The sequence below is a fragment of the Heliangelus exortis genome, chromosome 1 (assembly GCF_036169615.1).
Source record: "Heliangelus exortis chromosome 1, bHelExo1.hap1, whole genome shotgun sequence".
In the NCBI taxonomy this organism is placed as follows: domain Eukaryota; kingdom Metazoa; phylum Chordata; class Aves; order Apodiformes; family Trochilidae; genus Heliangelus; species Heliangelus exortis.
This window is the reverse complement of record NC_092422.1, coordinates 178,676,172-178,701,028: the sequence shown is the minus strand read 5'-3', so window position 1 is coordinate 178,701,028 and position 24,857 is coordinate 178,676,172. Positions and strand designations below refer to the sequence as shown.

Below are 24,857 nucleotides of genomic sequence, written 5' to 3'. Positions count from 1 at the left end.
CTCCCTCAGCCTTTCCTCATAAGGGAGATGTTCCACTCCCTTAATCATCTTAGTAGCTCTGCGCTGGACTCTTTCAAGCACTTCCCTGTCCTTCTTGAACTGAGGGGAAGTCTGAACTGTCTAAGTCTGAACTGCTTCAGACTTAATAAATTGCTAACAACATTGCATGTGCATTTAGGCATAGAAGAGATATTTATAAACAGTATAAGAGTGTGTCTTTTATATCCATAATACCTGTTTTGTTCATTAGTCTTTTCATCATTTTTCCTCCCTAGTTCTTTTCCATCATTTTGCAAATGAATTGGGGGAATTCAGTAATGATTTGGCTGAGCTTTGAAAATAACCAGATTCTCTTTTAATCTAAAATAGAGTATCTGAACCAGCAGGTCTGAGTACGTGTGAAATGAGGTGAAACAAGTTTATGAATCCATAACTGAAATACAGTTTTCTAACATGCATTCAGTGTGTGGGACTCAGCACTGTACACTTCTGAATTGTTTGTTTTTCCAGCCTCCAGTCTTTAAAGAGGGTACATTATACGTGGCGGCAACCACGGAGGCATTTCTGCTGCCAAGAACACTTATTACTACAGTTCAGTAATGTAGTCTAATTGTTTTCCCTCTGGTCAAGTTACCCAGAAATACTTTCTTTTCTACAGCTATGCAGTAACAGTTAGTTAGATTAAATGACCTGCCTTCAGGAGAATTAGAGCCATCTCCTGAGCTTCTATTACAGAAAAAGACTTCTCTCTTTGGGAACTTATGTATCCTCCTTGAGATTGGTATTTTTACAAATGGAGTTTTCTATGAGGAACAATCATTACATGGTGAAAAATGTTCCTGCCTCATGGATGTGTAAATACCACACTGTGTGAGATAGCTGTAGGACATGAAATGATTAGCAAGCTACTAAGGCAATAAACCTTCAGCGGTGAAAAAATGAAAATAACTGTAGTGTGTAGGACTAGCATCTTCTTGCTCCTTACCTAGATGTACAGGACAAGGAGTGAATGGGCAAAGACTGCTCAGTGTTCCTAGACTAAGTAAATAGCTTCATTACTTATCAGGAGACAATGAATCTAAAATCAGGAAGCAGGGTCAATGATCAGAGGAAGTGCTCCTTGTCCACCCCTTCACAGATACATACAGTGTGTTTTCTGTGCTCTCTCAGGGATCAGTTTTGGAGTTTCTCTCAGCCTGGATTTTACTTAAAGGGCACAATCCAGGTCCTTAGCAAGTGTGAAGACATTCTCAACACAGAGCTGAGTGAAGCAAATTAGCTTATCAGTCCCTGATGGAAAGCTGGAGATGGTTTCCTTACTTATCTCTAAATAACTTACCATTAAGCTAAATTTTATAGAGAGGAATATTCTGTCATCTGAGAAAAATTTTATAAAGGCCATGAATCAAGTACAATTTTCTCTAATTAGTCTAATGAGCTGAAAAGGGATGTTCTTCAGTTAGTGGTGTAATTTAGGCCTTGCTTTGCTGATTCTATATATGGAAACTGATCTATTGATTAGCTCTGCCAAACTAATTGAAAAAGCTAACAAAATAGACTGAAAATTAAAGAATTCTGTGAGGTAGAGAAAATAGAAATGGTTTAAATATTTTATATTGATTTAAAAGAAGTGCAATTAAACCCTTTTTGTAATTAGTAATTTCTTTTCTCTACTAAGATAAATAAGTTGTACCTCAACATAATTACCCACAAAGCATAGTACAAAGCAGAATTGTCTGGCAGTGTACTGTTGGTCTTCCCTAAGAGGTGAAATGAAGCATAATTTAAAATGAATTTGAGATTACAAGGAGATTCTTTTGAGAAGGAGTGTGCAGCTTTACTTGCCCTATGGGTTGCACAGGAAAATCTTCACGTAGCTGAGGCACAAGAGGGATACCCACACACAACCAAGGGAAGGAGACTGACAGAAATAGTTCATAGGTAAGAATGACACCAGCCCTTTTGATCTATTTCCAAGTGGCACAGTGATGTCACCTGTTCCAGCCATCTACAGCTGTCTCTGTCATATCATGGGATATAAACAGGGCACAAGCTGTTTGACTGTCTCCTACTTAAATACCAAGCAATAGATCTCAAGTCTGTATGCAAGGGATATGAATGAGGTGCCAGAAGAGAACTACAATATGATGGAGTCACACTGAACATGCACTTATAAAATGTGCATTTTGTGGCTCATTTTCAAGCCTTCATAGCTCCTCTATCCAATAATCTTCCTTGCAAGGAAACTTGTAAAAACTACTGAACCAGATCCTAGGGTAGTATATTTTCCAGGAAGAAAAGAATTGCCTACAACAGCTTCCTTTGTGAATGTTGAGGTATGTAAAACTTTTTAAGCAGTTTTTGTAATTTGGTTAGGGCCATTTTCAATATATTGTATAAGAATAATACTGATCCACCTTGATTTTCCTAATTGTATCTGTAGTCCAGATCAGTTAAAATGGGGTTTCTAGAAGCACTGCAATCCAGAGGTTTTGCCATTATATTTAATAATAATAATAATAATAATAAAAAAAACCAAAACGAACCAAACAAAAAAAACCCCCAACAGAATAAGATAAAAAAAAATCAACATTTTTTCCAGATTGACTAAGGATTATTTGTAAACATCAGCCACTGGAAAATCTTGACTAGAATTTTGTTACAAGCTTTTTACCAGCCTGAATATTGTCTTTCATTTTAGATGTAGCCAGAAATACTTTGCTAGAAGGCTAGAAGGTTTGTTTCAGCCTATATTTTTCTCTATTTGGAATGCAAGGATTTTGGGACAGTGCTTGCTTCACTTATTAATCAGTTTGTTCCTGCTGGTAAATTTATTTGCTGTAATTAAGTATCATAAAAATTTAAAAATCTCCATGGTGTTGTTTCTGAAATAATAGGTCATCTGGGGCCTTATAATTAGGGGAAAAAAGTCTTGTATAATGCAACAGTACTCTACAGTACAGTTTTTTAGCTGGCCTGATGGTCATAGTCCTTATATGTTGCTCAATGTTTCAAGACCTAGGCAAATTTTTTGAAAGTTGAAGTTTATTATGTATTAATGTTCTGCCATGAAGTACAGCAGAAATTACATTAACAATCTGAAGTGTAAGAGGAATACTGAAGTGTTTCTGTGTAAGCAAGTTGTGTAAAATTAGCTCTGACTTTAAGCCTAACTAAAATGCTGCTAGTTTTCATGGCTCTTTATTTCATCATTCAACATTTAAAAAAAAAAGAGTGCAATATGAACTCTAAAACACATGAAGTCACCTTAGACTAGAAAATAAAAAATCTCATAAACTAATATTGAGAAAAAGATAATTCCATTACATGTAGTACTTCTGATAGTTGCCATTTGTCCATTAGAAGACCATGCTGGGAAGAGTTCTCCATCAACATCCTTTTAATTACTTCTGACAAAGAAAGGCTCCACATTTGCTGTTATCTTAAAATCAAATTCATTTTTCTCTACTGTATGCTTGGGGCCTAGATTTTGTTGTCTTCCATGGTATTTTTTTTAATATAGTTTTATAGTATTTCAAAATATATGTGAAAAGCTTGTACATCTTACACCTGTATGCAAAGGAGTAAATTAGGTGCTTACTTGTAATTATTCTTGTTAATAATTCAATGATCATAGTTATCTTTAAGTAATACCAGATTTTTTGCACTATAAGTAATTATTTTCATTGGCTTTCTTTTATTTAGGAAATCTATTAAACCCAATATCATTGTAATTAGAAAGGAAATGGCTTCAAATACAGTGAATATATGTGACTCTTCCAGTTCTTCTAATAACTTATTTGCTTACTACTTTCACATGAAAAAGAACATATCTCTCCTAATCTCCAGCATGCCATTCTACACACATTATAAGCAAAACAAACCAGACTTTAAGCTACATACAACTGGCTTTATTTCCTTTAAGGACATGTATATATATATATATACTTCTTTGTTCTAGTGATATACTTGCAAGAATATAAAGTCTATAAAAATTTAGAAAAAACAGTCTGGATGCCCACTTCGCCCTACACATCCTTTAATTATTAAAACAAAACAAAATAAACAACTAAAAACACCAACAACCCACTTCCCCAAAAAAAAAAAAAATTGAGAAACTGGTCGAACTTGTTAATAGAGATTGCTGTTTCTGTAACCTTTTTTTCTGGGCTCAAAATAGAACTTTGAAATAATTTGTGCTTCACAACCCTTTGCTAGTGCATGAGGACTAAAATCTTACATATGCATTTTATTTACTGTAAAGTAATATATTTCTTTTTACAAAGTACTGCAAGTCCATGCTGACATTTCTTCAAGCTGTGTTCTGCAAACTGTATTTCCCTGTATTGTATAGTGTAGTTATTTAAAGAGCATTATTTAAAGATTTTGCAAGAATTTTTTATCTTTGATTCCCCTTTGCAGGAAATGGAACCCAATCTAACACACTGCAAAAACTGACACTTGGGTAAGAAGTTGTTTTTGTATTATAGAAATCTAATACTCTATTTATAGGTGTAAACACCACAGAGATCAGTTTCACCATTAATTGCTCTTGGAAATTTCTTCCTGAGTGTGATCCAGTCTTCAAATTTTTTGTTGTTCTCCTGCATGAAATATCCTACTTCTAGCTTTCCTTTTAATCCATGCAGAGAGATGCTTTCCCATGATTTAGGGCAGGCAATAAATCCACAACAATGGCAGAGAGATAAACTCTATCCCACAAGGGATGGTCTGAAGGTGTGAAATGCTAATGCAAACATCATGGAAATGCATATCAGTGAGAAAGATCAGGAAACTAATCCTATCCTGGAGCTGTGAGGACTGCCACAAGAAAAAGAGAGTTTGAAGAATCAGTCATTTCAGGAAGGTTCACACCAAAGATTGTGAATTGAGTATATGAGAGTGCTTTAGACAGTCGATGGAGCAGATGGAGTAGAGGAAAACCACTGATAGCAGTGCTTGGTATTTCCACACCACAGATTTTTATTTGGTCCTCCACCTTTCAGTAAATGAGAGGGTGTGGTTGCTTTCTAGCCTTGTAAACTTGTACTGTGGCATTTGCTCTTAAGGGCTCTTCCCATTGAGACTGAGCCAGCACAGAAACCTCGGAGAAGGAGACATTCTTACTCTGGGATGAGCTTTGCTTCATGGCCTGAATTCCAGAAAGAAATTGAAAGGAAGACAAGTTTCTTACAAGCTCCCTCACCTTAGGCTGGAATTCAATTTTCCATAATCCTCAAGTATGTGTTAAGCTACATACATGGACACTGCTCAGGACTCCTTCCACAGTCTCTGTCACAGCATCAGATCAGAGATGTGCTACTGCAAGAGTGGTTGTTGTTGTTGTTGTTTTTTTTTAAATAACTCAAATGTGCATCAGTTGTGAAGTCTGATTTTCAGAAACCACTTCTAGCAGTAGAAAAATTGAAGGAGCAAGTTCTTCGAGTTATAAACACAAACTGTTAAAAACATCCTTAAATTTCTTCTTAGATTATCAGTTTTTCTTAACCTTAATACAGAATCAATTTCCCTTAATTCCTGTAAATGCTTTTTCTTTTAAATTGTTATTTCAACTTTCCAAGTCTTCAGTTCACAAAGGAATAGGAATTAGTTTTGCAGACATAACAAATTAGTCATATTGATTCTGCCAAAGGTACTAAATTATTAATATTCAGCCCCTCCCTACACACCCAGCTTTTAAAGTCACAAAAAGCCTTTCTGAAATCTCAGATACAACCATCTGGGCAACGTATAAAGCCTCTTCTTTTCTTCTCTTCTCCAAATCTGTTACATGGTTTAATTTCCTTCACTGTTTTATGTTACTTGGGGATATACATGGAAGAAAACATAAAAATAGATTTTGCTACTTTTGCTTTTAGGTTTGTGAGGTGACTAGCATTCCTAAATGCTTTAATTTCTACCAAAGGGAAAAAAGATAAAAAAGAAGAGTGAAAGTCAATATTCTTTAATGACATTCCAGCTGTCAGTTCTCAGACCTTGTTTGCAGACAGCAATGTCAGCACTCCAAGTGAAATAAACTTTATTGGCCTGAAGTGCCAATAGTGAATGACTGTGTGACAATTGCTGATATGCATACTCTGGTGCCAGAGACTACTTAGGCAGAATGAATACTATCGTTATAAATTACTCCTCAGAGTAGAGAAAAAAACCCCAAAACTAAACACTTCTAGTCCTTTCTCAGACAAGTGACTGGACTGAGGTTTTTGCCTTTTAGATTTGCACTTTGAATGAGCTGTGCTTTTTCTACAGGGATACTGGAGCACTATTTAGAGATAGTCTTTCAACATTTTGTGCTATGCTTCTCCCACATGAGTGCAATCTCTATGCATTCCCTGCCCTATCATCAGCACTGTACCCTTGGGGAGGTCACAGGAAAGATTAAAGAGGTTATTCCTATAATGAGAGTCATATTCTATTATCTTAACTCAAAGTGAGTTGTATTTTTCTTCTGTAAATGTCTCATCACTTTAAAAAGAATACTCCAAAAGGGCAAAACATTGGTACCTTTGTACTGGGCAACAAAATTTACAGTCAATGAACACATGACAAAAGTACTGCTGTGAAGCATGCTGGTGGTTTCATTATCATATACCATAAAACCATAAAAGACTAGAATAGCCGTGGTGACTCCAGCATATATTCATGTAATGAGGTGTTAGTAGATAAAAACTAGTCTGAATAAGCTGCTGATGAATCCTTTAGTAGACTCTAGATCTTAGCATATAATTTATGTATATTAGATATTGACAAGAGATCTTTTAACCCAGGAATGTGAAGTAAAATGTTCCAACTTTTTCTGTCACTTCTTCTAAAAAATACATTTGCTACACATGTCCAGAAATCTCTTCACAGTTGCTCTGTGCCCATTCTCTAAATGCATGCATATGGAAGAACCATATATTCAAGTGTTAACAGTTAGAGCAAGATTAGCATATGTTATGGGCAACAGTCATATTTTAGTTATGCTCATGTTTACCAGGATTTTAAGTAGGGCATTTAGAAAGTGCTTCTATAGAAGCCCTATTTCTTTTATGTCATTTCTTCTAACTCACACAAAGTGGACTTCTCTATTAAAAACAGCATACACAGCTGATACTACTGGCACATCCATGTCCCATTGCCTGTCTACCTCCCTCCCACAGTTCATCCTTGAAATAAAGGACTGGTCCTGACCAGTTGCCCACTCTTTGCTGAGGGGCCCCCATGTCATAGGGGACCACAAAAATTTAAGTTTTCTCATTAGTGCAGTGATCAGTCCTGTATGTTTTCAGTCCAAGATGAAGTTAAACTGACATCTCAGCAAACAAGCAAAACCAATGTTAAAATTAGATTTACAGGCTGATACCAGTTCAGACAGATGTGAGTTACCAGGATCAAACAAAACTAAGCACTTGTGAATAGATTACTCTCAATATCACATTGTGATAAACCAAGACAATGCTTCCCTGCTAACCACCAATGTACTTCTAAGTGAATTTTTAAAAAGAGACAGAGCTTCTCTGCATATAAATCAGCATCCTTCTACTGATGTTGGGAGCAAGACCCTTGCTATTTATAAGCAATGGTTAATCAAAAGGCTAGCCAGGTATATGGTTATTCTTTCTCTGCTGCTAGAAAGAAAAAGTGTCTTAAGATTGCCCTTAGCCTTCTTCCAAAAGCCTTCTGCTTCCCTCTGGACTTCTGTTTTGTTTATTCTTTTTTTTCCTCATACTACTTACAGACACAAAGGTTTGAAAATGCCATAAAATTGATAGTTTCTGAACTCAGACATGGAAATAGCAACACAATTTGGATTTAGCTCAAACATAAAAGGTCTTTGAAGTTTACATGTACTCATATTTTGTTCCTAAGTTTTGGCCTAGGCTACAATGATAAAAATAGCTTGGCAGCATCTTGCAAATCCAAGTCATCTACACCCAACTTAAGTAAATTTTCTGACTTTGTTGATTAGTAGTTTTGGGCCATTGCCACTCTCTATGGTTAAACTGGTCTAGTCTTGCCAATAAGATACTTTAAACAGTACAACCATCATCTGCATCATTTAAAAAGTACATTTTTTTGAGTCATGTAAACTATGCTTATTTTTGTGGCAGCTGTGGTACAAAAATCAAGTCTCAGATTTTCTTTCTAAAGTGTTGTCTGGAAGCTTATCTGTTATTTATAGCTCTTATTCACTTTCAGAGAACAGATGTATGCAGATATTGTATAGTCATGGTAGTAAAATACAGAGGTGCAACAAACAAGGAAGAGAGGAGTCCTGGGCAAGCTGTTGGGCTATGAGCGTGCAGTTCTGTTGCTTTGCCCAATGTAAAAATTAAAGCACTTACTTATACTCACCCTTGATTATAGATTCTATCTGTACAGCCCTCCCTGTCACAGCAACAGTTCACAAGCAAACAAATATACTGAAGTTAATTAAAATATATTAAAACTAAAAGCTACTTTTCTGCATCAGGAGAAAAAAAAATGTTTTTTATGTAAAAAGGTATTCATCACCCAGTTTACTGAACAGATCACTTTATGGAATACATAACTTCTCCACAGTATGCTGTCTCATGTCTATCATGTGCTTTCTCTTTTGTCTCAGACATAAGCAAATATGCTTCATCTTCAACCCCAGAAAAAAACAAAAAACCCCCAAAAAACTATACAGACACCCCAACAACCAAAAAAATAAAACAACAAAAAATATCCCATAATTAATGAAAGCATCTGCCACTCACAGATCAACTTTTTTTCTCTGGAAACACTTGTTCCCTGGTGTTACCTGCTGTAGCAAAGAGCATTTAACAACTAAACTCCACATGTTGAAGTAACAATTTCCTCTCCTTAAGAACAGGAGAAAGCCATACAGGATCTAGCCAGCCCAGTATTTTGTCCAGAGGAAAGACACAAGCAGATATTGGCAGATAATTACAAGAACAGATATTTATAACACCTTTTTTTCCACCAGTTACTAAGTGGGGACTTTCTATGCCAGATGTATTAATTATGTATTTATTAAGAATTGCCATCTTTCTCTTGTAAGGAACCAAAAAAGGGCAGCTATTTACAGTAGTGCTATTATTTGGTTGTCATGTCTATGAAATGGGATTCTGAGGATCAGGAGAATGATAAACACTGAAAAAAAGTCAAGAGGAGCTGCTCACTTTTTTTTTGCTTCTGTAGCCAGGATGATGGCTCACTGTAGTTATTATGAACAGGAATTACAATGAAGACATTTCAAAACCTGCAGAAAGCATCTCCGCTACATGCTGTAACAGGCATAACAAACCTGCCCAATTTTGGCTTCATATTGCTGTGGGAGAGGTGTTAATGACCTATCAGAATTGAAGCTGATTACAGGTCTCATTAAACTAATGGGCAGAGTAAGCATTCATCTACCTGGAGCAGTAAAAACAGCTGTGCATGCATCAGCCAAAACTCACTGCCATCTGACAAGATCATGTTTCTTAAGAAATGCATGAAACTGAAAAATGGGTGTTCCCACTTTGTAAGTGACGGCACAGGCAGTGGGCAGGGAGCCCATGCAGGGGAATATATGTGAGACAGCTGTTACCTGTGTCAGGATAGAGAAGTCCAAAGCTTTGTAGAACAATTGTCTAAATGTAAATTAGTCCCACTACTAATCACATACATGAAACAGGTATGGTCTTTCAAAAATTATCAAGGAAAACCCCCCATCATTTTCTTTCCCAAGGTAAAGGATATCAAGTTTGAAAGTCTCATGTTTCAGCTACTAGACAATAAAATAATGAACAATACCTGCAGTGTGGCTTCTTGACTGTTTGTTTGCTTCATCTACTTATACTTCTGCAGGACAGTTAAGCTACACAATATTAACTTATCCTCCTGTATATGTTCTTCAGAAACATTTCAGTTACTCCATCTGTAAAACAGAGACCACAGAGAATTGATCTGGAAGGAAGCAGAATACCTATTGATTAAAAGAGCTTTATAAATACAAAATACTAATTATCCTTAGTCCACCTGTTTAGTTTCATAATGAGAACTGTCTGTTGGGAAGAAAAAATTAAAATCTAATACCATCTTTAATTAATCAAACAAGTTAAAAAATAAAAACAAAAAGACACCACAACAGTAACGAAAGGCTTAAGGCTTATTGGAACAGATAAGCAAGAATAATAAAGAAAGGATAAAGGACAATAAAAATATTTCTTTGTAGCATATGCATTTATTCCAGGAATAGATTGAACTATTCTTATTTCAGTGAATGTGTAGTAACAGAAAATAATGGAATTTTTTAACATGTCATATATTGTTCCCAGCTTCAGCAGATAAACTTGATAAAGTTTTGGAACACAGAAGTGTCTTCTACAGGAATTTATGCAGCTGTTCCATGTGGTTTCTGGACACCATTGTATTGTCCAGGGAATAGTAGATATTTACGAGAATTGTTTTGTTAGTAGGTGTGTGTACCTACTCAGTAACATAGGTATCAAATAACACAAAAATACATCTAAAGTTATACCCAATTCTTTTATAATGGTAAATCTTCAGTGCACTTTGATATCAGAAATTTATTAATTTTAAGGATAGACCTTTGAGGTATATGGGAAGTCTTTACCAGTACTCCTGTTTTACAGAGAAAGGGAAACTGAGACAAAGTGGCTTGCTAAACTGAGCCCAGTCAGCATGATAATCTCTTTGCATGTTTCCAGTTAACTAGCCAGTGATGCCCTTCTGGGAAGATTAATTCCTAGGCTGTATGTGCCGTGCCTTGTGACCATTTCATATCAAAGGTTCCCTGAGTGGCACCTGACCAAAGCTGATGATTTGTTTCATCCAAGCACTTCACACCTTGGCAGGGTAAAGCAGATAAAGTTGATGCACAGAGATAGGTAGGAAGTCTCTGCCCCCCCCATGCAGCAGCTTTAGTCATTGCTATACAGATTCTGTAACATGATTACAGAACCAGATTAGAGGGTTTTGCTGCTGACTCCATCCTCATGACTAAGACTGCATTTATAGAGACTATGCTAAGATCTTGCTACCCTTCAGCCAGAACCTCAGAAAGAATGCAGGCAGGATTTCAACTCAGTGTCTCCCAAAAAACCAGAAGAGAAAAAGCTTGAACTTCTTCAAGAAGAAATATTTTGTATCGGTCACAGTATTTATAGAGGCCTTGTCCTCTGCGAACATTTTTCTTATATTAAGATGCCAAAAGGAGGCATCCTGAAAATCCTCCTAGGGACCAGTTTTGCAACCCACAAATCATAGAATAATAGTATTCTTTAGGTTGGAAGGGACCTTTAAAGGTCATCTATTCCAATTCCTGGCAATGAGCAGGCTAAACCAGGCTGGTCAGAGCTCCATCCAACCTGACCTTTAATGTTTCCAGGGATGGAGCATTTACCAACTCTCTGGGAAACCTGTTCTGCTGTTTCAACACCCTCATTGTTCAAAAATTTATTCCTTATATCTGGTGTAAACCTACCCTCTTTTAGTTTAAAACCTTTATACCTTATCCTACTGCTACAGACTCTACTAAAAAGTTTGTCACTATATTTTTATAAATCTCTCAAGTATTGAAAAGTCCTAATAATGTCTCTCTAGTCTTCTCTTCTCCAGGCTGAAGAACCTCAACTCTCTCAGCCTGTCATCATGGGAAAGGTGTTGCACCCCTTTCATCATTTTTATGGCTAATCTCTGTACCTGCTCCCACAGTTCCCAAGTCTTTCAGCTTGTCCTGGTGAGAAGAGCAGGACAGAAATTTTTTCTTGGGACACCACCAGCAACTGACCCCCTCTTGATGTAGCAGTTATAATGGGAGCAGGTGAGCCTATGGGGAGGAAAGGTTGGGTCAGAAGACCCAAATGGACCAATCACAGCATTCCCTCCCATGATACTCAGCATAAAATAGTTCCTAAGAAAGCCCTCTGGTGGTTTCTTTGCTTGGTGTGTTGAGTTGAGATCTGTCTGCTGTTCTTTGTGCCCTTACTAGAGAAGACCATTCATTAAGACAGATTGCCTTCTGCCTTTGTAAGTAGGACCATCTTGGCTTCTCTAAGACTGTAGCAAATTCTCAGAGATCCTGGACTTGGGCATCCCCATCTGCTGCCCCGTCTGGTGTGGGACTTTTTGGTTGGAAAGTAATTACTAACTGAGGAGGGTGAGTTACATATTTATCTATTCTTATTTATATCTGTAATTTGCTATTACTATTTTATTAGCCTATCCTAGTTTTTTCTTTCAACCTTAAAATCTAATCTCCCTTATTCCCTTCCTCATCTTCACCTGTGAGGGTATTGTGGAATAACAGGGAGCATCTGTCACGTAGGTACTGTTTAAAACTATGACTGGTTTGTTGGTGCCCAATGTGAGGTGCCACATTTAGGCCCAGCCAATATCAACCAGGCCTCTGCTAACCCTCCCCCACCCCCACTGTGGGGTAGGGAGGAAAAAATTCACCCAGGGACTTGTTAACTGAGACAAGGATAGGGAGGTTTGCATTCCCCACTTATGATATAAGGGAAAAATCAGACAGGTTCAACTTGGGAAGAAAAAAAGCACCTAATTTAATCTACAAGGAGAGAGAAAGCATGTCCAGATCTTATACCTTCCCCACCACCACCACCACCTCTCCCTTCTTCCTGGGCCCCCGTTACTTCACTGCTGCCTCCCCCTCAGGACACAGGGGACGGGCAGCTGAAGTCTAGGGTCAGTTCCCCACACAATGTTTCTGCTGCTCCTTCCTCCTCAGGGGGAGGACTTCTCATATTTTTCACTCACTCCAATGTGGGGCCTTTCTCATAGAAGAGAGTCCTTTATGAACTCCTCTGACATGAGTCCCTCCCACCAGGTGCAGTCTCTCAGGAACTGCTCCAGCCTGGGCTGCCCACAGAATCACAGATGCTTCAGGAACAGTCACCTCCTCTGGCACGGGGTCCTCCATGGTTGCAGAGCCACATCAGCCCCCCTCTGTGATCCTGCACAGGCTGCTGCTTCACATCTGCCCACCTGTGACACTTTAGGGGCTACAAATCCACCTTTACCCCAATGTGGTCTTTCAAGAATTGCTCATTTGTGCTTCCTCAGGGACAGCTCCACCCTGCTTTTCCATAGGTTGGAGGGGGACAGCTGTCCATCTCACCACAGGGTTGCTCAGACACCTTTCCCCCTCTTTCTTCACTGACCTTGGTGTCTTTTCCCTGGCACTGGTCTCCAGTCTCCTCCTCTCCTCTGCAGGTGTCTTTTTTTTTTTTTTTTTTTTACATTTTAGCAGCTTTGTTTTCCTTTTTTGAATGTTACTCATATTCAAGGGGCACACTGAACTTCCCATGTCTGCTTGGCCTTGGACAGAGGTGGGACCTCCAGCAGCTTCTCACAGAGGCATCTTCTCCTGAAAGAAGATAATAGCTAGTTGGGCATTGGTCTCTTCTCACAAGTAACAAGCAATACAAGAGGAAATGGCCTCAAGTTGTGCTGGCAGAGGTTTAGATTGGATTTTAGGAAAAATCTCTTTACTGAAAGGGTTGTCAGGCACTGGAACAAGCTGCCCACAGAAGTGGTTGGGTCACCATCCTAGAAGTATTTATATTAAGTGGCACTTAAAGTCATGGCTTTGGGGAGAACCATTAGGTTAATGGTTGGATTTGATGACCTTAAAGGTCTTTTGTAACCAAAAAAAAAAAATCTATGACTCTTAGGGGAACATCCCTGAATTCCTTTGAGGTATTTCACTAGTGATTTCTTCTTGGCTACTACCTTAGTAGCCTCTGGATAATCTCTTCAAGCATTCTCCAGTTTACATGTCATGTCTCAGAGCAACAGGCTGAGGTTCCTTGCTTAACACCTTGTCCTACTAACATTGGAACATTGTCCCACAGATTCTCATGGGCCAACCCAGTAACATCCCCTATCCCCTCATGTTCAAAGCTCTGTTAGGGAGCCCTGTTAGATTATGGGCAAAGACCATCTTCCTCCTTTGAGAAAGATGAATCTCATTCAATGCCTGGTGCTGTGTAGGAAAACCCCTTATCAAAAACCACAAAATTGTGGCATTAATAGCAGCCACAGAGACATGTATTAATAGACTGGGTCTTTTTACCATTGTCACTGCCCACAGTCTGTGCTCCATATACCGTCACCAGGGCCCTGAAGTCTCTTTCAACTGCCCTTGGACTACACGTTGTGGCTTCGTTACCACCCATATAGAAAAGAGGAAGTAGTCTGAGAGCTGTACAAGGTTAGGAAGTTTGGGTGATGTCCTTAACCCTGAACCCAGGAAGGCAGCAGAACTCCTGAAGAGGAGGGTCTGGCCAGCATACTGGGGCCTATGTTCCCCTCAGAGCCATCCCCAACTGTGAACTGTCTTTCTTCCTCATGGAGGTGGTCATGATACAAAGAGTAGTCCTTTCTGACCTTGGCAACACATCTGGTATAGATGGACTGTCATCCCCATCACCAACTGACTGTCCCTTCCACATCCAGAGCCCCATATCTGTTGTGCAGAGGCACCTTGGAAGGTGAGATGGTCAAGGACGGGAGTGCACGTGCCCTCCCTAAGTGTGCACTTGCCTCCATTCACTCCTTAACATTAAGTGAAATCCTTCAGCCTGTTGGGATGAGGTCACAGGATGTCTTTGATCTTGTTTTTTCTGACCCTTCCTGTTTCTCTCTCAAAGAGAGAAAATCAGGGTTCCACCATTCTGTTTCTCAGACACACTGATGGTCCTCAGTCTTTCTGCTGCCTCTTGTATCACTGACACCAAGCTGAGCAGATCATCCACCTGGTCACACCTCACACAGCTGTCCCCAGTACTGCCTCCTGTTACCAGGGAAAGGCTCTGGCACTTTCCACAGCCAGTGCCTGGACTGCTGCATATTTTCATAGGAGCTCTCTCTTGGTTGCCATATCCTTTCTGCTAAGTACCAAGTTCATGGATTTCTGCTGGGTGGATAGCATAGCTAAGATCCTTCCGAGAGCATGATGACCACCAATGGATTTTGCCTCTTGGGCTGGTAGGGTGATGATACCCTTCCTCTGCACCCTTCCATGTGAACTGTGGCAAAGACTGCCTCACCACACCCTGGCTGGTGCCCGATGCTCTGTTTGCCCTCTCTGCAGTTCCTGGTTACTGTCGCTCTCGGAGTAGCTTTTTACATCTTCAGGTTGGCCACAGCTGCTCTGGCAATGCCTGGGCCTTGTCAGCACCCCCTGCAACAGATGCCAGCTCCTGGCAGGTCTCTTCACTGCCCTGGCATTTCCCTGCCTCAGGGAGCAGCCATGTGCAACAAGATCTGCCACACTGCTGCCTGTCAGGCTGGCCCCAGAGCAGTTGCACTCAGCAATTGTAGTTCTACAAACGTTACCAAATCAGTAGTTCCTGCTGACTGTGTGAGGACTGGTAGTAATGAAACTTGGTTTCCTTCAAAACTGACTTGTTGACTAACAGCTTTGACAGACAATCTCAATTAGGATGTTTATGAAGATCTTACTGTATAGAGTACTGATGACTTGCACCTCAGCCTTTCCCTCAGTCATGGTTATTTATGGGAAGTTCAGATAGATTTAATCCCTCCTACCCATTTATCTTCATGGTTGGAAGAAATTCTTAGTCCTTCAGAGCTGTACCTGTCAAACTATACCATTGGCTTCATCTTCCTCCTAGGCAGGGAAAGAGACATAAAACATGATTGCATACACTTTATTTTTTTTCTCTTTGCCTAAGTAAATACTAATAAATATCTTCTTGTTTCCTCTAGTCTGACTAGATGAGGGTGCATTACTTGCTGAGCCTTCCAGAGAAAAGTTCACCTGAGAGATCAGAGAAAGGGAAAGTAAGGTAGAAGGGTCAAGTTGGTGAAAAAAGCTGTGTACTTCCCTTTGGAGGACTATCACTGAATGCTTATTTTTATAGAAGCGGAAAGTTCAGATCATACACAAACTTGTTAATCCATTTTAAAGCAAATGCATGAAAAAGCAGTGAGTCAAAGCTAACAAGTCAAAATAAATTAAAGTACATGGTGTCTATTGATAACAGACAATTGCATACATGAATGAGGGTTTTTTTTCTGCAATAACATCTTATGGGAATTTCTCTCACTGACTGCATGCACGTCAGAGCTGTGAGAATTCTATTAAAGTGCAATGACCTGCTGTGCAAACACTAGTCTTTAAAGAGAGCTTTTGTTTACCAGTAGCTGTTTCACTTGGCTCTTTAGGATGTATCGGGCTTTTGCGTAGATAGGAACCACTTCAAAATCTTTTCCTGTTTTTCTATGTGTTGCCTCAGTAATGAACCTGAAGAGAGACACATGGGAAAGGGTAACTTGCAGACCATTACACCTGGGAGTTATATTTGTCAGACCAGGATTCTGCTTAGGACCCTAATGGGATTTTTGAAAAACCAATAATGCCGTGGCTGTGCCTTTCTAATAATGAACAAAATTTCACCTCTTCTGGCCATAATTTGGTAAAAAAGTACTTGACCCTGTTGCATATGATCACTTTCTGAAACTTACATAGGACAAAATCAGAGGCATTAGTGAAGACCTGCTAAAAAATTGTCCACTCTACTATGGAAAGCAGCTTTGCTAGTTTTACGTGCTTTTCATACACTTCTATAGAGTAAGGATCCAGGGTGGTGTGATGCAGCTTGATAAGAGATGTGTTTTTAGCAGTGAATATCTTGGCATATCTGCAGCATCTATGAACTAACAGTTATTCAGGGTCTCTGACTGTGGAAAAGACCTTCAGATAATTTGGCATTACTCTAGAGAAAAACAGACAAACAAGGTCAGAAATGATTGTTAACTCAATTTTTCCAGAAGGAAAACCAAGTTGCACTCTACGATCTTTTGTTTATATCATTATTTTTCTGAAGAGCATCATGTACTTTTTCACTTTTACCATTCAATTTTAAAAGGTCATTGCTAATGTATTTATTGGAGGTTGAGGAGAATTTCTGTTTTGTTCATTTTCTGACTGTCAAGAGACATTAGAAAGGTTTCTTTAAATTCTTCTTCAGATCACTGAAGAAAATCTGAACAATCAGATCAATGTAGACCTATTTTAAAATATAATCTGAACTACAATTCCTCCTGGCTATAATCTTTGATAACTCTCTCAGTCCATTTGGTATTCAGGGCCATCTGCCCATTCATTAGTTAAACTCTGGGGCAAATTCTGCCTTTTAAAAACATACAGTGCTCATAGTTCTTAAAGCTGTCAAAAATTATTTTGCTATATGACTTCCACCAAATTTAATGAAATCTGTAGAGATACTTCCCTCATCTGACTTTGCAAATCTCAGTTATCATCTACCATAGGATTCCTGCATGTGTTTTCAATGGCAAAAGTATTGCACTATAAACTGAAGTTTAATAAGGTATCTTTTCTGTGTCAGTCAGTTAGTTCTCAACTCCTGGTTACTCTTCATATCCTGAAGCAGCTCAGCTCTTGAAAAATCACACAGAATTAGAAAGTAGTGTCAGTTGTGCAACATTTTAGTAATATATTTATATACTAATAATCACATAATAGTGATTATGGTAATCACGTAATGCATAATAAATATTTTCTGTTTTAGAAGAACATAAGATATGAATCACTTGCTTTGTACTCATTTTCCCTATTTTTAATAGGAACCTCATTCCATTCTTTATCTATATTTAAAAAATAAATACTGTCCTGAGAAGCATAGTGAGATTTAAAAAAAATAAAAATAAAATAAAGAACAAACTCCAGCTATTTTTTGTGTCTGGTTTCATTAGTTTATGCAGCAGCAGACAAGTTAAACTAAGATTTTTAAATTTTTTTTTATTTCCTCAAAGGAATCCACACCAACTTAAAGTGATTAGGAAGTATTGCATTCTATGCTATGAGTTACTTGGAATTTGTTTTTAAATACTTTTATTCTGCATAACATATAGCTAAACCTTTTATCTACTTGTAATATTCTTCTTACTGTCTCCCATGATTTACTTTTGTCTTCCATTATGTGCTTTTTCTGTGAAGTTTCAGCAGAGAAACCAAGTGGTTAAGTTTGTTGTATATGTTGCTGGACACAAATAATTGCAAATATGGAGCAGACAGGTATCTCAGTGGGGTATGAGAGACCCTGTACATTCCATAGCTGAAATGCTGCCTCAGCTTCTGTGACAAATGTCTCTCTTTGGTTTTACTGGATTTAGCAAAAAGAGAAGAAAGTAAGTGCCAACCAAAAAGCTCAAAACAAAGCAGTATCTTAAGTTACTTAATATGATGCCTACTGACTAGGAGAGCATGCTCTCTGATGGTATGTTTAGGCAACAGTGTGCCAGACTGTAGGCTATGTCCAAAGAGACATGCATATGCTGATGTAAATCCTGGTGTAATCAGTGAAAGAAAAATCCTTCCAGAATGAGCACAAGAATCTGTCTCAGCTTTTCTAGCTTCACACCTGGATGAATAAGCTCTATAGAGACCTGAGAACACCAGTGCAGCTGCAGAAATTTGTGTAATTTATGCCATCATGACTTGACAAAAGCTTTGAAATTGACCATCAGAAAAGATACTTTTGGGCTTCTGTCAGTGAGGTGAGCATTACAAATAGGAACTGTAAAATAAGCACATTAATTGCTTTTCTTAGACTTCTTTTTCTTTCTACTAGAACAAACAGTGAAATAATTAGCAGCAGAGGCCTTTAAATTACCATACCTAAGCTCCACAGTTAATTCTGTGACCAACACTCCCTAGAACTTTCATTTTGGTCTACTTGCAGACTCTGGAAGAAATCTGTGTTCTGACTGGTTTTGGTTTATTCACTAAGATTTTGTTTTAATTTCAATATAATTTAACAGATATTTTCAATCATCAGTATTTTTTTAAATCCTCACTTATACCCCCAAATATGAGAAATGTGTGCAAAAGGAATAGTAGGTGATGAAATATTTTCTGTACACTTGAAATCAAAGGACATATTTGTTTATCAGCAAGAAAAGAAGAAAAGATGGTAGCTGAGGATAAAAGTGGATAAGTGGAGTATTTTCATTTCTAATTTGGGCAGTACAGTATTTATTGTGCATAGTGTGCTCAGGAACATTGAACAGATTGCCTTACAAATTCACAAGAATGTCTTGTTTATCATATTCTTATCTATAAAAAAAAATTTATGCTCTAGAGTGGAGAATAAATTCTATCCAATTGTGTTGCTATAAACTGCTGAAGATATGCTTGGTATGTTGTACACATACCTCTACTTCATTTATGGTGATTAACACAAGTATAAAGTAAATATTTGCTTTGTATTCATGACTATTTTTAGTTAATTATATCAAGTTTAACTGCAATTAGAAGCATAAATACACGGTTAGTCTTAAAAAAACATCATATTGACTGTTTTTTAGTCAATAGTTAAAATAATCCACTGCAAGGTAAAAAGATTCATTTCCTCATGTATTAATGTTCAAACTAAATGAGTCTTTATACATCTCATTGCTCATTCATCTCTCCAGAGCCAGGTGAACATGTACCTGTTTGAAGAGGATACTTTAGCAAGTAGACCATGCAGTCTACAAGTGAAAAGGTTTTTCTTGTTACCAGCAAGACCTTTAAAGTTCTGATTCATATTTGCTAAAAAAGAAAATGTTAGATCAGTTTCAAAATTTCCATCCTGGCTTCATAGTATGAATGTAGTACTGGCCCAGATTCCCAGAAATCGGCAGCGATACTGAAAACCAGGTCTGAGAGATCATTTTAGAAAGCAAATGTACAACATTTCTTGGAACAGAAAAAAGTCAGCTCAGCATACCTGAAGATGAACCAGTAGAGAAAGTCATTTGTCTTTCCGTAACCTCACTGGATGTTGAGACTTTGTCCATGTACTAGATAAAATTATGTTTTATGGTTATTTTATCTGACATAACTATGTAAATAGTATGCTAGCTGTTTGCACATGGATGTGCATGTGTAGCTGAGACAGAGATTCCATTGTACATGTTTGTTGGCTTGTGAAAATCAGTGAAAAATTGTTGGCTCTGCAAAATCACCCTGTATTCTGCCTAACAGTATTTATTACTAACTTTATTGCTCCTGTGTTTACATTCAAACTCCAGGCTGATGTCTCAGTGTTATTCCCCAGAGATATCTGGTGGTATGTAGACAGAAGAATAGACAATGACCCCTGTTATAGTGCTCAGTATTCAGTAACTTAGTAGAGAGATTTTCTGTATCAGAAGCTTAATAAAGTGTTGAAGAGTCAGAGAAAGAAAATGGCATGAATATAAATCCTAGGCGTAGACAGGTAAACATCAAATTAAGACTGAAATCAATTTGTGCTTTTCATGTGGGCACAAAATCAGAATGCATATGATGAAACTTGGCAGCCCTAGGAGTCCAACAACTAGCTTACAAAACCTGAAAATCCTTCTCTTCTTTCCCTCTGATCTTGCCCTTTATGTTTTGCAAGATGTTTTTAAAAGAAGGAGTCCTCCACACTTCTGAATCCTTCAACAGGAGGAAAGGCTGCAAACAGAAAGGGTGCTGGTAGAGGTGCTGGTACACAAAGCAGCATAGCAAAGTTACAAGGCAGGTGCTGTAACTCATAACATTGTTAGTCTGCCAGTGGCCTCTTAAATGCCCTTAACAGACCTTGAGGTCATCTTCTTTCTTGTTCCCTGATGAATATTTAGCTCTTTATTTGATTATATTGGTGAAAAAGTCTTTTATTTCTTATGCTTGCATCATAGCACTTGGAACAGAAGTAATCTCATTCTTTTAAAAGTTTCTTGAAAATATTCTCCTTTTTGCAATTTATGGTAATAAGGGTAACCATGATGGACAGTTGGGTACTTTGATCAACATCGGTGAACACAAGAAAATATAAACCTGATCTAACCTTACTTGATTTTTTCAGAAATAACAGAGATGGCAGCATATGTGCCATCTTTTGTGGAAGCCTTGTAGCTAGAGGCATCCCCTTGAGTGGGCAGGGTAGGCTTTAGCATTTTAAGAGAAACAATTTGAAAAGGAGCAGCTAAGAAAGCTGAGATAACAGAGAACGTCACCTCTACTTCAGAATTCTTTCAGATTTCCCATGCACATGTCTTTTAGTGTTTGCAGCCTAGTATGGGAGTTCCTAAGCTTGTCTTTTTCTGTCTACATGATGGCCTTGTGTTCATACAGATGCTACTGTGTTCATACAGATGAGGCAGTGTATGTGTAACCTGGTGGTGGTGTGGACAATTAGTACAGGTAAAAGCTTTACATATAAATGCTCTTTCAATATCACCAAAGTGGACAGGAAGTTGTTTGTAACTGAGTTTGTGAGAGCAATGTACATGAACAAAAAAGGCACGTTAAAAATGGATAAGAAAATATCATATTGACATTCTCATTCTGTGTTTAGTTGCTTCTTCTTCAAAGCAGTAATGTGCTGGGAACTGGTAAGCTTTCAGAAACTATACTGGAAATGAAAAACGCTGGGTGGAACCTCAATGCCTAACAGACACATCAACTGTACTGTGAAAATTAGCAGGTACTCTATAACCTTTTCTGGTTTGGATAATTGTTAGAAGCAATCATTTTGATATTACTTTGTAATACAGATGTAAAAGCCATGAGCATCATCACAGATATTGACTAGGTCTTTAAACTGTCCTATGCATTCTCTCAGGCTATCTGCATTCTTCTGGGTTAGTGATAACAGCATAGTGTTTGGTGTGAGAACACATGCCAGTAAGATCAGAGGATTCTCCTAATTGACTTCAAATAGAATAATCTGAGAAAGTGCTTTCTGTAAACAGCACAGCAATATTTTTTATCTCTATACTAATAGCATATCTCTAAACTTGCATTAGCTTTTTAGAGGGGCTGACTTGATTCATTATTTGCCAAAAAATGACAGAGATCGGTGCAATCTGGTGGTGCTGCCAACAAGGCACCACCCTGGTCTTTTTGTTTTATTATTAGCTCAGAAAGAAATGTGAGGGGGCTTGGTTTCTTTGTATTTGAATGTTATATAGTCCAAAAGGCTGTGATTACAGTAAATTATTGTTACTGGCTCCAAATTTTAGAGAGAGTTAGTTTTATTGAGGCAAAACTGTACTTCATGCCTGTTTTTTGAGCCAGGATGTATTTCTGTGACCAGTTATATGTAGCTGCAATGAGTTTGATTTTCCAATAGTTCAGGGTGGCTACAAATATGAAATTATCTGTTTTCAGTATGGAAGTTTGTTGTTATGAATTTTTATCTTCATTTGCTTCTCCTACAAAAATATAGACATGTAAATTTTATAATACCAAGTATTCATGCCCTAAGGAAAGAACAAAAGTATTTCAGAGATCAAGGTAAAGGCTGAACGTGGGAAAGGATTACATATGAGGCCTTCTACTATGCTCCTTTGATTTTGGTTCTAGTATCATAATTAAATTAGTGATGACCACATATGGCACAAGGAAAGTCAAATAGTCTTTCCGTTTCTATTTCCTCATTTTTCGCATAGCACCAAGAAAACATAGATCAGGACTAGGAATACACAGTATAAACACAGCTAACAGCTTGTCTTTCACAGAGATAATTGACTTAGAGATGTATGTAGGAGAACCCATGTTGTGCCAGAAGAAGCTCATGAGTTTGTAATTGGTTTCAATTAACAGTTTTTATGCAAGCTACACCATTAGTTATCTGCTGCCTAATGGCACTCAGCAAACTCTGGAAGTTTCTACTGCACTCAAACACATGAAAGAAACCAGTACATTATTATCAACCTCTTCCAATGACTTCAGCATGAGCAGGGGTAGTTCAGTAGAAATACACAGTTCCATGATGGAGTCCTATTTATGTAACTGAAACATGGGTGTATGCATATTGAATTTTTAGATTTAAAAATTAATGTCTTAAGTTTACATGTCACAGCCTATTTCTAGACAGTGTAATTAATGACTGAAACCATAAAAGACTCATGGACACATTTTACAATCAGTACTGAAAAAACGTGGCCTTATTTTAATTCTAAATGAGGAGTTCAAACCCTTTTTGACAACAAGGTCCAGCACAATGCAAAATAATTTTTGCCTTCAGATGGTTTTCCAAATTTCAGCTATAGGTTTTAGCATCCCAGAATGTTTCTCTGTAACTGACCCTTTGGAAAAGAATAACTTCCTTAACACAATCATTAGGCTGTGGGCTATTTGTGCAGAATATACTGAGAGGTAAATTTTAGGCTAATGAAACTATTTTCTGTGCATCTCTTACACAATCTATGGGGAAAGATAGGTTGTTCCAGAAATGGTTCCCAAGCTCCTGTTCTGAGTAACTTTGTGTACAAACTTTATACCCTATATGGACTGTAGAAGAAACCTATGGAGATTAGTTTCACTGAGTTCATGTTTGCTTTTACAAATGTCCCACTGAATTTCCTTATCCTCCAGGTGTTTTCTTTTTCACCTATTATGTTAGCATCTTCTTTGCCCTATAGTGCTGGAGTTGTTAGTGAACTTTTTAGGAGAGTCAATATATTCCCCTACGTGGGCAAAGTCAACAGAGAGAGAAGCCTCTGACTTCCCAGAAGCAGAGTAGCTGGAGTTTTGTTGCTTGTGATTTCCATTGCCTTTAGCAGCTGACAAAAGACTATCTTGGAGAAATTTTGAACGAAGTTCTTATCAGTTAACCTGTAAAACTCCTCTGTTCACCATGGTATTTTTTCAATAATAATAAAAAAGCATGCTTGTTGGTAACAAAGATTGATATGAGAAAGCGTACAGTGATCTAATGGTCAAGAGTGTTTATGCCATGGGAGTTATCTGCAACTTTGTTGCTTGCAATAGAAAGTCTTTGGGAAAGGCTGAATATCCTTCCTTTGTTTCTTTTTTATTGTGAAAAGACACCATCTTCATATACTTCTCAGAGGTAAATTAAAATATATTGCATTATCATGACAACTACAAATTTTGAATAGGAGAAATTGCATTCAGAGAGGAAACACAAACCAGTACAATACTTTTTGTATCAATTTGTACTTCATTGGCCCATGGCCATTTAATCTTTCCAATTTGTGCTATTTTAGAAAACCAACTATGATCTCCATCCTAATAAACTGGTTGTCGTATTAGACACTGCCTACAAAAGCAGAAGAAATGGGTAACATTTCTTCCATTTTATTCTGGCGCATAATATTTGCTATCTTAAATATGTTTTTAAATTGTACATTTATTTGAAGCAAAGGTTTTCTTCTAAATGGCTGTTTTACAGTCTGCACAGTCAGGACAGTCAGATTCCTTGAGATGCACATTCTTTGAGTAATCACCTGAATTGTAAATCAATAATCAGATTAGAAGATTCTTACAGAAAGCAGAGGATTTGCTCCCCCTGACTGACAGCAGTCATGTAATTGATAATTAGGGTTAGTTCTTTCAGGGGACTGAAGATTACCATGATATGAACACTATGACATTTTTTCTCTTTAGGAATCTCTTCCATGTCTCTATTTCAACTTGGGAGGTACTATATGACTTAAGTTTCTGCTCCTCAGACCACCAGACAAAACAAAGAGAGCATGATGTTTGCTTTTTAAAGGGATAAAATTTGGGATTTTGAAAGAAGCTCCCAGCAGGAAGGCCACCCCTGCTGAAATATGTCAGTAGCCATCTCTCCTCATTATCCAAATGGCCTTTTTGATGAATGGCAGCAGCAGTCTTTCCTTGTTAGAGCTAGTTAGCTGAATGCTCATCACAATTGTTTTAGCATAATTATCTGCAGGGTTAGGTGGAGGCCAGACTGTTCCCCACAAATGCTACTATACTGGAGCTGATTTTTGTTCACAACTGTTAGCACCAAGGCATGAAATCAGATTGTGACTAGTGAAAAAAAAGAATGCATTACTTAATCATG

General features: G+C 37.8%; 1 long non-coding RNA gene across 2 annotated transcripts in view; it reads left to right on the top strand.

Moving 5' to 3' along the window:
- The first annotated feature begins 1,954 nt into the window (after positions 1–1,954).
- Positions 1,955–24,857, top strand: part of LOC139791508 (uncharacterized) — a 63,785-nt gene continuing 40,882 nt past the window's right edge. For both annotated transcript variants that reach the window (XR_011723947.1, XR_011723948.1), the window contains exon 1: positions 1,955–2,330. This is a non-coding gene — a long non-coding RNA (uncharacterized lncRNA). The remainder of the gene's footprint in view (positions 2,331–24,857) is intronic.